The 12,800-nt window shown below is 45.6% G+C and overlaps 1 pseudogene; it reads left to right on the top strand.

The window, feature by feature from the left end:
• LOC114702888 overlaps positions 1-12,800 on the top strand; it is a 47,616-nt pseudogene that overhangs the window by 29,915 nt on the left and 4,901 nt on the right.

Raw genomic sequence — 12,800 nt, forward strand, 5'->3', positions numbered from 1 at the left:
TAAGAAGGATCTGGGAGGAGTTGGGGAAGAGAAACTTTGATCAGAATATATTGTGTGAAAATAAATTTATTTTCAATAAAAAATATACATACATACAAAAGGGCAACAAAGGGCTGGAGAGGTGGAAGGTTTGATTCCCAGCACCCACATGGTGGGTGATGACTCTTTATAACTCCAGTTTCAGGGGATTTGATACCCTTTTCTGGTCTCCACTGCACCAGGCATACATGTGGTGTACAGACATAACATGCAGGCAAAACACCCAACACCCATATACACTAAGTGAATAAATAAATATTTTAAAGTTTAAAATAAAGAACCTATGGGTGGGGGGAGGCGACACAGACACCTGCTTTCCTAGCCGACCCACCAGGAAGCTTTCCCTGCCTTTCCTTCTGTTTTCTCTCCTTCTGATCCTTGCACCATTCCTCCCTTCATCATTCCTCCCTTTCCCTTTTCACCTTTCACTGTGTGCAGGTTAAGTCTCTGGCTGAATCCATCGATGAGGCTCTGAACTGCCACCCATCAGGGCCTATGTCTGAGGAGCCAGGGTCAGCCCAGCTGGAGAAGCGGGAATCAAAGGAACATCAAGAGGACAGCTCAGCCACATCCTTCAGTGACCTTCCCCTCTACTTGGATGACCCAGTTCCTCCTCCATCACCCGAGCGACTGCCCAGCACAGAACCCCCACCCCAGGGCCGCCCTGAGTTCTGGCACCAGCTCCCCTCCCACCAGTTCCTCCACCGATGCCACCAGGGACCCGGGAAGATGGTAGCCGTGAGGAAGGCGCTCGCAGGGGTCCTGGGTGCTTGGAGTGCCGGGATTTCCGGCTCCGGGCTGCACACCTTCCCCTCCTTACAATTGAGCCTCCCAGTGACAGTTCTGTAGACCTGAGTGACCGCTCAGATCGCGGGTCTGTCCACCGCCAGCTGGTGTATGAGGCTGATGGCTGCCAGCCCCCATGGGACCCTGAAGCACAAGGGCCACCAGGCAGGGCCCCAATCCCACACCGCCACTACCCTGCCCCTGAGGGTCCAGCTCCAGCCCCACCAGGGCCCCTGCCAGCAGCCCCAATAGTGGCACTGGGCCCAGTGGTGTGGCTGGAGGTCGGAGGTTGGGGAAGTGTGAGGCAGCAGGTGAGAACTCTGATGGTGGAGACAATGAGAGCCTTGAGAGCTCCAGCAACTCCAATGAGACCATCAACTGCAGCTCTGGCTCCTCTTCTCGGGATAGCCTGAGGGAACCTCCAGCCACTGGCCTGTGCAAGCAGACTTACCAGAGGGAAACGCGGCACAGCTGGGACTCACCAGCCTTCAACAATGATGTGGTACAGAGGCGGCATTACAGAATTGGCCTCAACCTCTTCAATAAGTATGTTCTCTCAGTTCTAGCCTCTTTACCTCTTCCCATCCTGCATGGGCACCTTGTTTTAGGTCCTAGCTCGAAGCAGTGACCTTGGTTCTACCATCCTGTCATTTGGTGAAATGGTATTTCTCCCCAGATGTCCAGGTATCAGGACTAGTAGAAGGGTGGCAGAAGGTGGATGCAGTAGTGAATGCTTGGGAAACTTAGCACTCAGTAGACTTTAGTCAAAGGGATTGCCACAGTTAGAAGACAGCCTAGGCGCTGTTGTGAGCACCAGGCCAGCCTAGGCTACAGAGTAAGACCCTATCTCAAAAGACAATTAACCAAAATAAGAAACAAAGGTGGAAAAACAGGGTTGCCAAATAGAGAGGCCCCCAACATGCCTGAGTTCGGGTCTTAGTACTTTCAGTATCTGTTTGTCTGATCTTGAGCAAGATGGCAAGATGTTCCCCCCAAATGGCTTCCAGGTGTTGTCATCCCTATACCCCCTTTTCAGAGGGGAGGCAATCTAGAATATGGGGACTAGGACCCCTAATCTGCCTTTGTTCACTCATTGTCTAGCCTTAGGCAACTTGTGTTCTTTCTTTGGGCTCCAGTTTTTTCATCTTTCTGTAAGTAGGGTTGTGTATTTGGACAGCAGGCTGCTGTGACTAACGGTGACTAAGCTCTTCCTAGGTGCCTGGTCCTGTGCCAGGTGCTTAGGAATGTGGGTGAGAGTGTGGCATTTGATTAGAAAATAATTAGAAAACATAAGATGTAATTAGAAAACATTAGATATAGTGGAAGGCATTTGATGTAATACCTCACATCTTTATAGTCTGTTAAACACTGCCACCTATATTTAAGTTTCACAATAACTCAGCAAGGCCAGTAGTAATGTTCTTATTTTAGAGATAAGGAACTGAGATCTGGAGAAGTAAAAGAGGCTCTGCAAAGCCATACAGTTAGAAAGTGATTGCTCAGAGAGACCCCTAGGACATCAAAGTCCAAACTTCCAAATTTTGGTTTCATGGGGCATTCAAGTTCTGCACAGGGCATAATTCCAACCCAGGTTTTTTGGTCCCACTCTGAAAACAATGGAGGCACCTCATCTGTAGAAACAGCCACAGAGGCTGGGTAGGATGTAGGACATGGAACAAAGTAACCTATTCACTTCTTTCCTGTCCTGAGGGTCCTGAGATGCAGTCTGGTCTAGAGCTCAGGCCTTTTCTCAAGACTCTGATGGTTTCTGGAACTATCCGGGCAGAGAGTAGGTTCTCATTTCGATACTTATTTTCTTCCAACTGTGGTATGCCTCCACTAAAAGAGGAAATTGGTGTGAGGATGCCTTGGAATTTTGAAACTCTGTGAAATGGGAAAGGTGCTTCTTCTTGTGCTGTGACCACATTATAGAGCCTCAGCTCTCTGAAGCCTTGGTTAGTCGGGCCTCAAATCAGTTCTAGAAATGGGACCAAGCACAGTTCTAGAGGACCAACTGTCTCACCTACCTCTTCTCTTTCTGCAGGAAGCCAGAGAAGGGTATCCAGTATTTGATCGAGCGAGGTTTCCTGTCGGACACTCCTGTGGGGGTGGCTCACTTCATCCTGGAGCGGAAAGGCCTGAGCCGGCAGATGATAGGGGAATTCCTGGGGAACCGGCAGAAGCAGTTCAACCGAGATGTGTTGGAGTGAGGACCCCAACATGGGGCAGGCGGGCTAGGGATTCCTGGAAAAGGAAGGCAGGAGGAAGGGAGGGGGCAGTCCGTCTTTTGGGCTCAGATAAACCTTTTCAAAACATGATGGATAGATTTTCCTGTTCCCATATCCCTCTGCTCCTAAAGGATCTTAGCTCTCTTGACCCTATTCCTAAAGTCTTCTAAGAGTGGTTCCCCACGGGGCATGCTTACCTAATACTTTGCTTTGGGCCTCAGTTTCCCATCACTGAAATGAATAGATTAAAGGAAAGCACTCTTAGTGAGCATGTACCTTCAGTTTTCTTAAACTTCAAACTTTCTGTTCTCAGGTGTTTTAGGTCCAAAGTTTGGAAGCATGTCAGTGGGAGTGTTGGGCTGCTTCTGCTTGTGGGTGGCTCAGTGGTTTGTGTAGAGAACTGAAGAAGGCCACCACCCACCCACCCTGCTTCTTTACTTTCCAGCTGTGTGGTGGATGAGATGGACTTCTCCTCTATGGATTTGGATGATGCACTCAGGAAGTTCCAATCCCATATTCGAGTTCAGGGTGAGGCCCAGAAAGTGGAGCGACTCATTGAAGCCTTCAGGTGTGCCTGCTTCCCACTCCTGAAGCCATCCCTTTGTACTTTGGTGCCCTGTTTCCACAAGGCGCTTCTCTGAGCATTTTAATTTTCTCACCATGAAACAGAAGTGAAGGGCAGGTGTGCTGAGGGATGGGCCAGGAGGATCTCTGAGTTCGAAGCCAGTGTGGTCTACATAGTGAGTGCCAGGCCAGCCAGGCCTACATTGAGAGACCCTGTCTCAAAGAAACAAAATAAAAACTAACCAAACAAACAACAATCCAGAAATGGTAAATCCCATCTTGAGAGGCCTTTTGTAAGGTTCAGAGGTAGTAAATATAAAGTATCTAGCTCTAGCAACTGAGATACAGGCATATTAATATTAATGACAACATCAGTAGTAAATGGTAACATTCATGGATCTGGGTGTGTAAAACAGTGATAGAGCATTTGCTTGCTGCATGACTATGAGCCTTTGGTTTCTGTGCCCAGTACTGGAAAGGAAAAAGAAAAAGGCTACCATTCTATGAGGTAGATGCTTCTGTTGGTATTTCTATTTTTGTAGATGACAAATCTGAAGTTCAGGGACATTAGAGTAAGTTAGCTGAACCAGGATTTGAACTTGAGTGTATCTAATGCCATAATATCTGTGCTCAGCTCTAAATGCTTTGAAGATCAAACAGAGCTGCGTCTAAATCTTGCTCCACGCCTTTGGAGCATTTACAGGAGAGATGGAGGAATTGCTGAGAACTCATTTCCCATTATGGTAGAAAGATTTGCTTTGCAGCCAGATGATCTGTTTTCACCCCAGCTTTACCATTCACCAGCTCTATTGCCTGGGCAAGTTACCTCACCACTTTGAGCCTTCATTATAACTGTGTAGAATAGGACTGCTTGGGAGTTGGAGGTGTGACTTAGTGGTAGAGCATATGCTTAGCATGCTCAAGGCCCAAGGTTCTATCCCCACCACTACATACCCAAAGAAATGGGGAAATAGCAGTCATGCAGCGGTGTGATCAACTGCATGAGACAATGCACATAAGTCTCCTGGAAAAGTTCCGAGAAGGTAGTGATTATGATTTTTCGTGGTAGTATTGGGGAAATCAAAGAAGACAGACTTGGAATACTAAGGGAATGTTTCTTGAAGGAAAGGGTTTATGATGGCACCCTGGGCAAATGGTGGGTAGGTGGAGATTGCTGGCACCTAAGTCTAGACTTGACCCTTGTTGTCTCGCAGCCAGCGGTACTGTGTCTGTAACCCTGCCCTTGTACGCCAGTTCCGGAACCCAGACACCATCTTCATCCTTGCTTTTGCCATCATCCTCCTCAATACCGACATGTACAGCCCCAGTGTCAAGGCTGAACGCAAGATGAAACTGGATGACTTCATTAAGAACCTGCGAGGTGACCAGAATTTCCCATCTATTTTGCCTGCCCATCCTCAGAGAAAAGAAACAAGGGTGGGGATGGGGGTAGGGTGAGAGAGATCCCAGATGTCTTTATAAATTAGCCTTCAATGCTGTCACTTTATCTCACGGCTGGATGTCCCAGGGCATTCACTTATTAATTCACTCAATTATTTGCCAGGCTGTGTGTGTGTGTGGGGGGGGGGGGGTGGGTAGCTCAGTAGCTGAGTGCTTACCTCGCATGTGCAAGGCTCTGAGTTTGATTTCCAGAACTGCAAAGAAAAACCAGGTGTTTATCCATGTACTCACTCTCAACCAGCTGTTTACTAAGTATCGACTCAGGTTGTAGAATATGACTCTTGTTTCAGAAAACAAAACAAAAATAGCCTGGCTCTTAAACTATTCACTCACTTAGTTATTCCTTTATCCATTCCTTATTATTGCTCTCCTTATCTTTCCTATTTATACCCACAAAGACTCATTTGATTATTTTAGATACCTTTCCCTCCATTCATTTATTCATTGAGCCAACCAACCAGTCAGCTACTTACTGGATGCTTAATGTGTACCCAGTAAAATGAGTACCAGGGACAATGGAGGGGAGTCTGCTATAGTCTCTGTTCCTAGAGCTCTCCCGGCTTAAGGGAGAGATTGACATGTAGTGCCTAGATAACCACGATAAGACAGAAAGTGAACAGTGATGTCAAAGAGGCCAATAGACAACCAGAGCTCTACAGAAGGCGATCTTACCTCCTACTGACTTCCCAGAGGACTCGAAGATGACAGACTAAAAATAGAAGAGGGCTTACCTAGCAGAAAGAATAACAAAGGCCCAGATGGAAGAAAATGTGAAGTTGTTTAGAGAACAACTGAGATGGGGCAGATGAACACTTGGGAAGGTCAAGTGGATCCACTATCTGAGGTTCTCCAGTACCAGATAAATGATGTCACTTTGATCTTTTCTTTTGGTCTATTGTAATGATGTCAAGCCCTAGCTCTTGCCAAAGAGCAGCCTACTAAAATGGCACAGATATGATTATTTCAAAAGAAATGAAAAAAGGGAAATAGAGATGGGGAGAACAAGACCGTCGCTGACTGTCATCATTTATGTAGTTGAAGGCTTTGAGTTGTCTGGCAGCTAAGGTAAAAAGGCAGTGGGGAGAAGAATGTACTTTTAGCACTTGTGCAAGGAAGAAGTATGGTATTTCCAAAGGAGAAGTCATTTTTTTAAATAGCAGAAGCTTTAAAGAGAAGAGTGAGAAGGTTTCACTCAGCACACAGTCAAGAGTGGAAAAGGATGGTAGATTTGCTGTTTCTCATAATTCATTCATCCATACACATATGCTCACCACATATACAGTCAGTCCTCCATACCTGTGGGTTCTTCATCTATGAATTCAACCAACTGTAGATTGAAAATATCTGGAAAAAAAACTTGTATCTGTACTGAATAATACAGTAAAACCACTGTTTACATTAACATTGCAGTAGCTATTGTAAGTAATATACAGATGATTTAAAGTAACAAGAGAATGTATGTAGGCTATATGAAAATACTACCACATTTTACAAGACCAACACCTTACCATTTAGCGACTGTACTTGACTGTCCTATTTTATATATGAGACATGAGTATCTTCAGATATGAGTATTGATGGAAGATCTTAGAGCCAATTGCCTATGGATATAAAGGGGGTGATTGTGTGTGTAACTGTATATATTTCCTTCAGTGATTGAATAAATAAGCAAACAAACAATACATGTTAATTTTAGGAATGTAGGGCATGAGGCTCTATTTCAGCAATAGACTGTACTTAATAATCATGAGGTCCCTGAGCTTAATGCTCAGCACTGCCAACAATTATTTTTTCTTACATTTATTTGTTTGTTTATTGGGGTGTGGAGTGTGTGTGTGTGTGTGTGTGTGTGATGTGTGGGCATACACATGCCACGGTGTTCTTCTGGAGGTCAGAGGACAGCTTGCAGGCTTTAGTTTTCTTCTTCCACATGTAGGTCCTGGGGATGGAAGTCAAGCTGTCAGACTTAGCAGCAGGCACCCTTACGTGCTCAGTCGTCTCTCTGGCCCCCATGTATTTTATTAGCTTACTCTTCACTTAACTTGCTACAAGGATTCTCTCACATTATTGAAATATTTTAGTAAGCATCAAGTTTATAGATAAACTATCCTTTACTTAGCTATTCCTCTATTGTTAGAAATTAAGCTGTTTCAGAATTTCTTCATAAATAGCACTTGGTGAACACTCTTTGATATCAGTCTCACATACATTTCTGAATAATTCCTTAGAATAGATTCCTTGGAAAGGAATTGATGAGTCTGAATAGTTAGGCTCCTGCCAGATTAGTTTCTGAAACTGTTACATCAGTATCCATGCCAAAGCCCTCAGATTCTTACTAACTCTGGATATTATTTTCAAGTAGTATTCCCAGTTAAGAGAGCAAAGATAGCCAGGTGTGGTGGCACACTTCTTTAATCCTAGCACTTAGGAAATACAGGCAGATGGAATGAGAGAGAGAGAGAGAGAGAGAGAGAGAGAGAGAGAGAGAGAGAGAGAGAGAGAGAGAGAGACAGAGAGAGAGAGACAGAGACAGAGACAGAGACAGAGAGACAGAGACAGAGACAGAGACAGAGACAGAGAAAAGGGAGGGAGGGGGGAGGGAAGGGAAGGAAGGAAAGAAGGGAGGGAGGGAGGGAGGAAGGAAAGAAGGAAAGAAGGAAAGAAGGAAGGTAGGAAGAAAGTCATTCATGGGGGATGGCTGGAGAGATGGCTCAGCAGTTAAAAGCACTGCTGCTCTTCCAGAGCACCCTGGTTCAATTCCCAACACCCACATGGTGGCTTACAACTGTCTGTAACTGCAGTTACAAGGGATCCAATACCCTCTTCTAACCTCTAAAGACAGCAGGCCAGCAACATGATACACAAACATACGTGCAGACAAAAGCACTCATATATGTAAAAACAAACAAACAAACAAATAAATAAATCTTAAAACAGAACAAAAAACCACGGAAGGAAAAAAGTAGTACCTGATCATCTCAATTACAGTGTGTTATAAGTTTTTAGACAAAATCCCTACCCTGGCTAAAAAAGTAATTGGCTGTTTTGTTGAAAAGCACCTTCCCCTGTCCCATTCATAGCTAAAAGACCAAGAATACCCACTTTTTTTTTTTTTGCTAAGGTTCATGCTGGGTGTGGGAGGTTATGGAGACCCCCCTACTGTCTACCCTCCATATTGACATAACATACTCCTGTGTTACATTTTTCATGTAGGGGTCGACAATGGTGAGGACATCCCCCGAGACCTCCTGGTAGGCATCTACCAGCGCATCCAAGGTCGTGAACTGCGTACCAATGATGACCATGTGTCCCAGGTGCAGGCTGTGGAGCGCATGATTGTTGGCAAGAAACCGGTGAGTGCCTGGGAAGGGGGCACTATTGTGTGGTAAGTCGCTCCCCTCCCCCAGCCCCAGATTCCCCTTATCTGTAAAATGAAGTGGAAAATATTGTATTCCTTGGGGATCATGGTGCAGATTATGGGAGATTCTCCATGTAAATGCATCTAGTATATTGCAAAGTTCATAGTAGGTGCTGTATAAATATTTTCTTCTCATCTATGGTTTTGTCTGCCCATCCCAAGTAAGAAGAGTCAAGCTAATGTTTTCTATGAAACAGATATATTTTGGCCAACAAACATTTATGGATGGCTTATTCCTGATCCCAGTGTTTTACTGGAATCCAGAGGCATAGAGTGAATCAGACACAATTTCTGTCTTTAGGGGCACTCAGAGATGAGTGAGGTTCCAAGACAAAGACACAAATAATAGTTTGGCCTTGTGGTCTAATTTAGAGGAACAGAAATCAGGGAGAGGCCATTTTAAGCCAAGGGAAGTCAGAAAGACTTCTTGGAAAATAACTTTGGAATTGGCGATTTGAAAGGGGAGCAAAATACGGCCATGCAGAGCTGGGCGGTAAAGGCATTTTAGACCAATGGCTATCGGGACAAGGACAAGGTGGCAGAAAAGCTTAAGGGACTTAGTTGTTTATAGTCTTTGTGTGTCAGATGTACATTTTGCCTTGTTAAGGTACTCAGAAGCTTGAAACTGATGGGATGACCTTGCTGACGCCTATTTTTCCACATCTATCCAGGTCCTGTCTCTTCCTCACCGTCGACTGGTTTGCTGCTGCCAGCTCTATGAGGTGCCAGATCCAAACCGCCCCCAGAGGCTGGGGCTGCATCAGCGGGAGGTTTTCCTCTTCAATGACCTCCTTGTGGTATGGGCACTGGGCAGAAGGAAATGGGGGGAGATAGTCAGCACAGCTGCTGGCTCTAGAGCAAACCATGGTATGTGGAGTGTGGTGGGGCCAGTGCTCCGCATGCCATCTGCATGGTCTCCAGTGAGGCATAACCCTTCTCTGTCCTCCTTTCCCTTCATGTTGATGTAGTGACAGCCACACAAGGGCAGACAATGTAAGGATCAGGGGAAAATGGAAGACCTATAACCTGGGATGTGGTAGGAAATGTCCCTGTCCATCACAGTAGCACAGAGCGTTATGAATCTGTGGCCCCATGAACCTTTCAGTTGTCTTGATGTTGGAAGTGATTGAAACAAAGTACATCACTGGCACGGAGATACACATCTTTTAGTGAGGGGATTTGTTGGATTCTGTGGATAAGAAGGGATTTTCAGGATTTCCTGGGCAAGAATCACTCTTCAAGATGGCTTAGCCCTGACTGCTAGAATCGGTTGTAGGTTTTTTTGGGGGAAGGGTTTTGTTGTTGTTGTTGTTTTGTTTTGTTTTTTTCTAATACAGGGTCTCACTGTCCTGGAATGCACTATTGTAGACCAGGCTAGCCTCCAACTCACAGAGATCCACCTGCCTCTGCCTCTGGAATGCTAGGATTAAAGGCGTGCACTGCCACAACTGACTAGAATCTGCTTCCTAATGTGGTTCGCCTCCTACTCTATGTTCTCCACTGTTTCTCGGGATTACAAAGAATAAGTATTCCCCCTCTGCTCTGAGACAGTACTCCAGGGATTTGAGAACAGCAATTTTGTTCCTTCTTTGGTCTTGTACAATGTAGTATTTTATCGGCTCTTTGAGATACCTACTAGAAACCAACAGCAAACCTTCAACCAAAAAAAAAAAAAGTGTTCTCCAGAGAAGAGCAAAAAAGAGAAGGAGGGGTGGGAGAGGGAGAGAACATCTTCAGGGAAGAAAAGGTGGGAGGAATGAAAGAAAAGAAAGCAGTGTCTTCTCCAGACATTCATCTGTATCCTGTGGAAGCAGGGGTCACAATCATCTCCAGTTGAGAATCACCACTTCAGAGAAAATGCCGCCAACATCCTCTCCAAATCTTAGTTGCTTGCTTCATGAAATAGTGCTAACCCTTCTCTCTTAGAGTTGTCAAGAAGATGAAGTAAGAAGTCAGTGCCTGGCATTTCAGTTCAGTAGTAGAGTGCTTGCTTAGTATATGCAAGGATCTGGGTTCCATTCCCAGCACTACAAAAGAAAAGAAGAGGAAGAGACAATCACACCTTAACCCTAGGCATGCCTGGCGCACACAGGTGCTGAGCCACTGTTAGATACCCTTCATGCACGGACACCCTCTGTGTATGTAGCTCTATGCTAGCCACTGAGTACATGGAGATAAATCAGACTCAGTCCTTGTTTTCAGGGACTCACAATCCAAAGGACCTAAAATGTGTTTTGCAACATGGTGTGGTGATAAACCCCTGTAACCTAAGCGTTTGGGAGGTGGAGGCAAAAGGAACAGGAAGCTAAAGTCAGACTGGGCTACGTGATGGAGGCCTTATTTCAACCACCACACCACATCCCTGCCAAAAAGTGTTTGACACCATGCTGTGCTGTAACCAACGTAAAACCAAATGTTTGTTTTAAGAGCCATTTGTAGGGGACGAGGCTGTATTTTAGAGATAAGGGTACTTGTCTGACTCCAGGTTTCATCCCCAGCATACAAAATAAATGAAATAAAACAGCCACTTGCAGATTGTCTGAGCTTATGTTAGTGTAGAATCCAGAATGCCTAAATACTTGATGAAGACTTTGGGTTGTTGAGAGGTTGTTAATCCTGTTCACAGGCTAGGTGGAAGTTGCCGTTATAAGCTAGTTCTGGATGGTGGAGGTTGGAGTAGGTGAGAGAACCAGAAAACGAGACCCCTGCCCTCTAGGCCAGCAGGGGGAGATCACATAGTCAGAACTGCCATAGAGTCTGACAAAAGAAAAGGTATAGATAGAACCGGCAACCTGGAAGCTCAAAAGAAGGAAACAGAAGTCTAGGTGAGGTATTAGGATAGGCTCTCTGGAGGGACCGCATTCATTTAGTTCTTTTAAAAGTTGTAGGTGCTTGTGTATGCTCATGATGTCACGAACTTGCATTTTCTCCCTCCTCTCTGTTCCTCAAGTTTCAGTTCTCCCTTGTGGGGGTATATGTGCTCATGTGTATATGTCTGTTACTGGGAATAGGTGGGGAAGGTGGTTACTAGAAATGGGTATCGCTTGGAAATTCCCCACCCTTAACCCAGCCTCTTATCTCTTTCCCACCCTTGTTTGCCAAAGGTCACCAAAAATTTTCCAGAAGAAGAAGATCTTGGTGACATACAGCTTCCGTCAGTCCTTTCCCCTGGTGGAAATGCACATGCAGCTCTTCCAAAATTCATGTGAGTCCCCTCTTGAACCCTAGCATGCATCCCAGGGTTTATCAGAGCCCATGCTCATCCTTCATCTATACTAGCTTCCAGCCTTTGAAGTCCTCTACAATTGGGTTCAAGTCTCCAAAGTATCTACTTGTCCAAGGATGAAAGGAAGTCTGGAGTATGATTTGGGTGTGGCCCCTGGAGGACGTGGAACAGCAATGTTTTATGTGTTCCTTAGTGAGCAGATGTGGCAGGCACACTGTGCTTTGAAGTACTGAACTGAGAAGAGCAGGATTGAGTGCCATTCAAGAGAGCAGAGTTACTGTGAGAGGCGGAGGGACAAAGGAAATGGTTTCTAGAAAGCAGTTCAGAATTCTGTTTGCCTTTACATCCTGGAGTCTGGTATAAGGTTGCCAAGGCTACCAGGAATTTGGGGACAAGGGGAAACCACTGAAGATGCTTGGGCACAGAAGAGGCATTTCAGAGTTGGATGTTACAGAAATAATTTCCAAGATGGACAAGGGGATGTGTGTTTGTAGGACAGTGTTTGAGAGGCAGAGCAGGAAAGTTACTTGAGCCCAGGAGTTTGAGACTAGCCAAATAGCGTGAGTCTGTCTCAGAGATGGCTGGCAGCAGTGGGGAGTGGGCTGTATCATTTCTCGGCTTCTTGTCTTAGCCTCTTTGCTTCACACCTGACAGAAATACCCAGCTTCTCCTGTCCCCCTCTCATTGGCGCAGATTATCAGTTTGGGATCAAGTTACTGTCTGCGGTACCTGGAGGGGAACGAAAAGTCCTCATCATCTTCAATGCTCCTAGCCTCCAAGACAGGCTGCGCTTTACCTCTGACCTGCGGGAGTCCATTGCTGAGGTGCAGGAGATGGAGAAGTACCGCGTGGAATGTGAGTAGCTACAGCCTTGACTCCTTCCCCCTGTCACCCGCAGATACCAAGAATCCTGTCTTCTGAGAACTGTAGAGTTGAGGGCTAGCTTGCCCAACCTTCCTACCCTCATTCTAGGAATCCTTCAGCTTCTGCCTGAATGGTTTCAGAGACGAGAGGGTCATTACTTCCTAACCTCAGATTATTATTCCAGTCATTGAGAGTCTATGTTGTGCTCTCCACC

The sequence above is a fragment of the Peromyscus leucopus genome, chromosome X (assembly GCF_004664715.2).
Source record: "Peromyscus leucopus breed LL Stock chromosome X, UCI_PerLeu_2.1, whole genome shotgun sequence".
In the NCBI taxonomy this organism is placed as follows: domain Eukaryota; kingdom Metazoa; phylum Chordata; class Mammalia; order Rodentia; family Cricetidae; genus Peromyscus; species Peromyscus leucopus.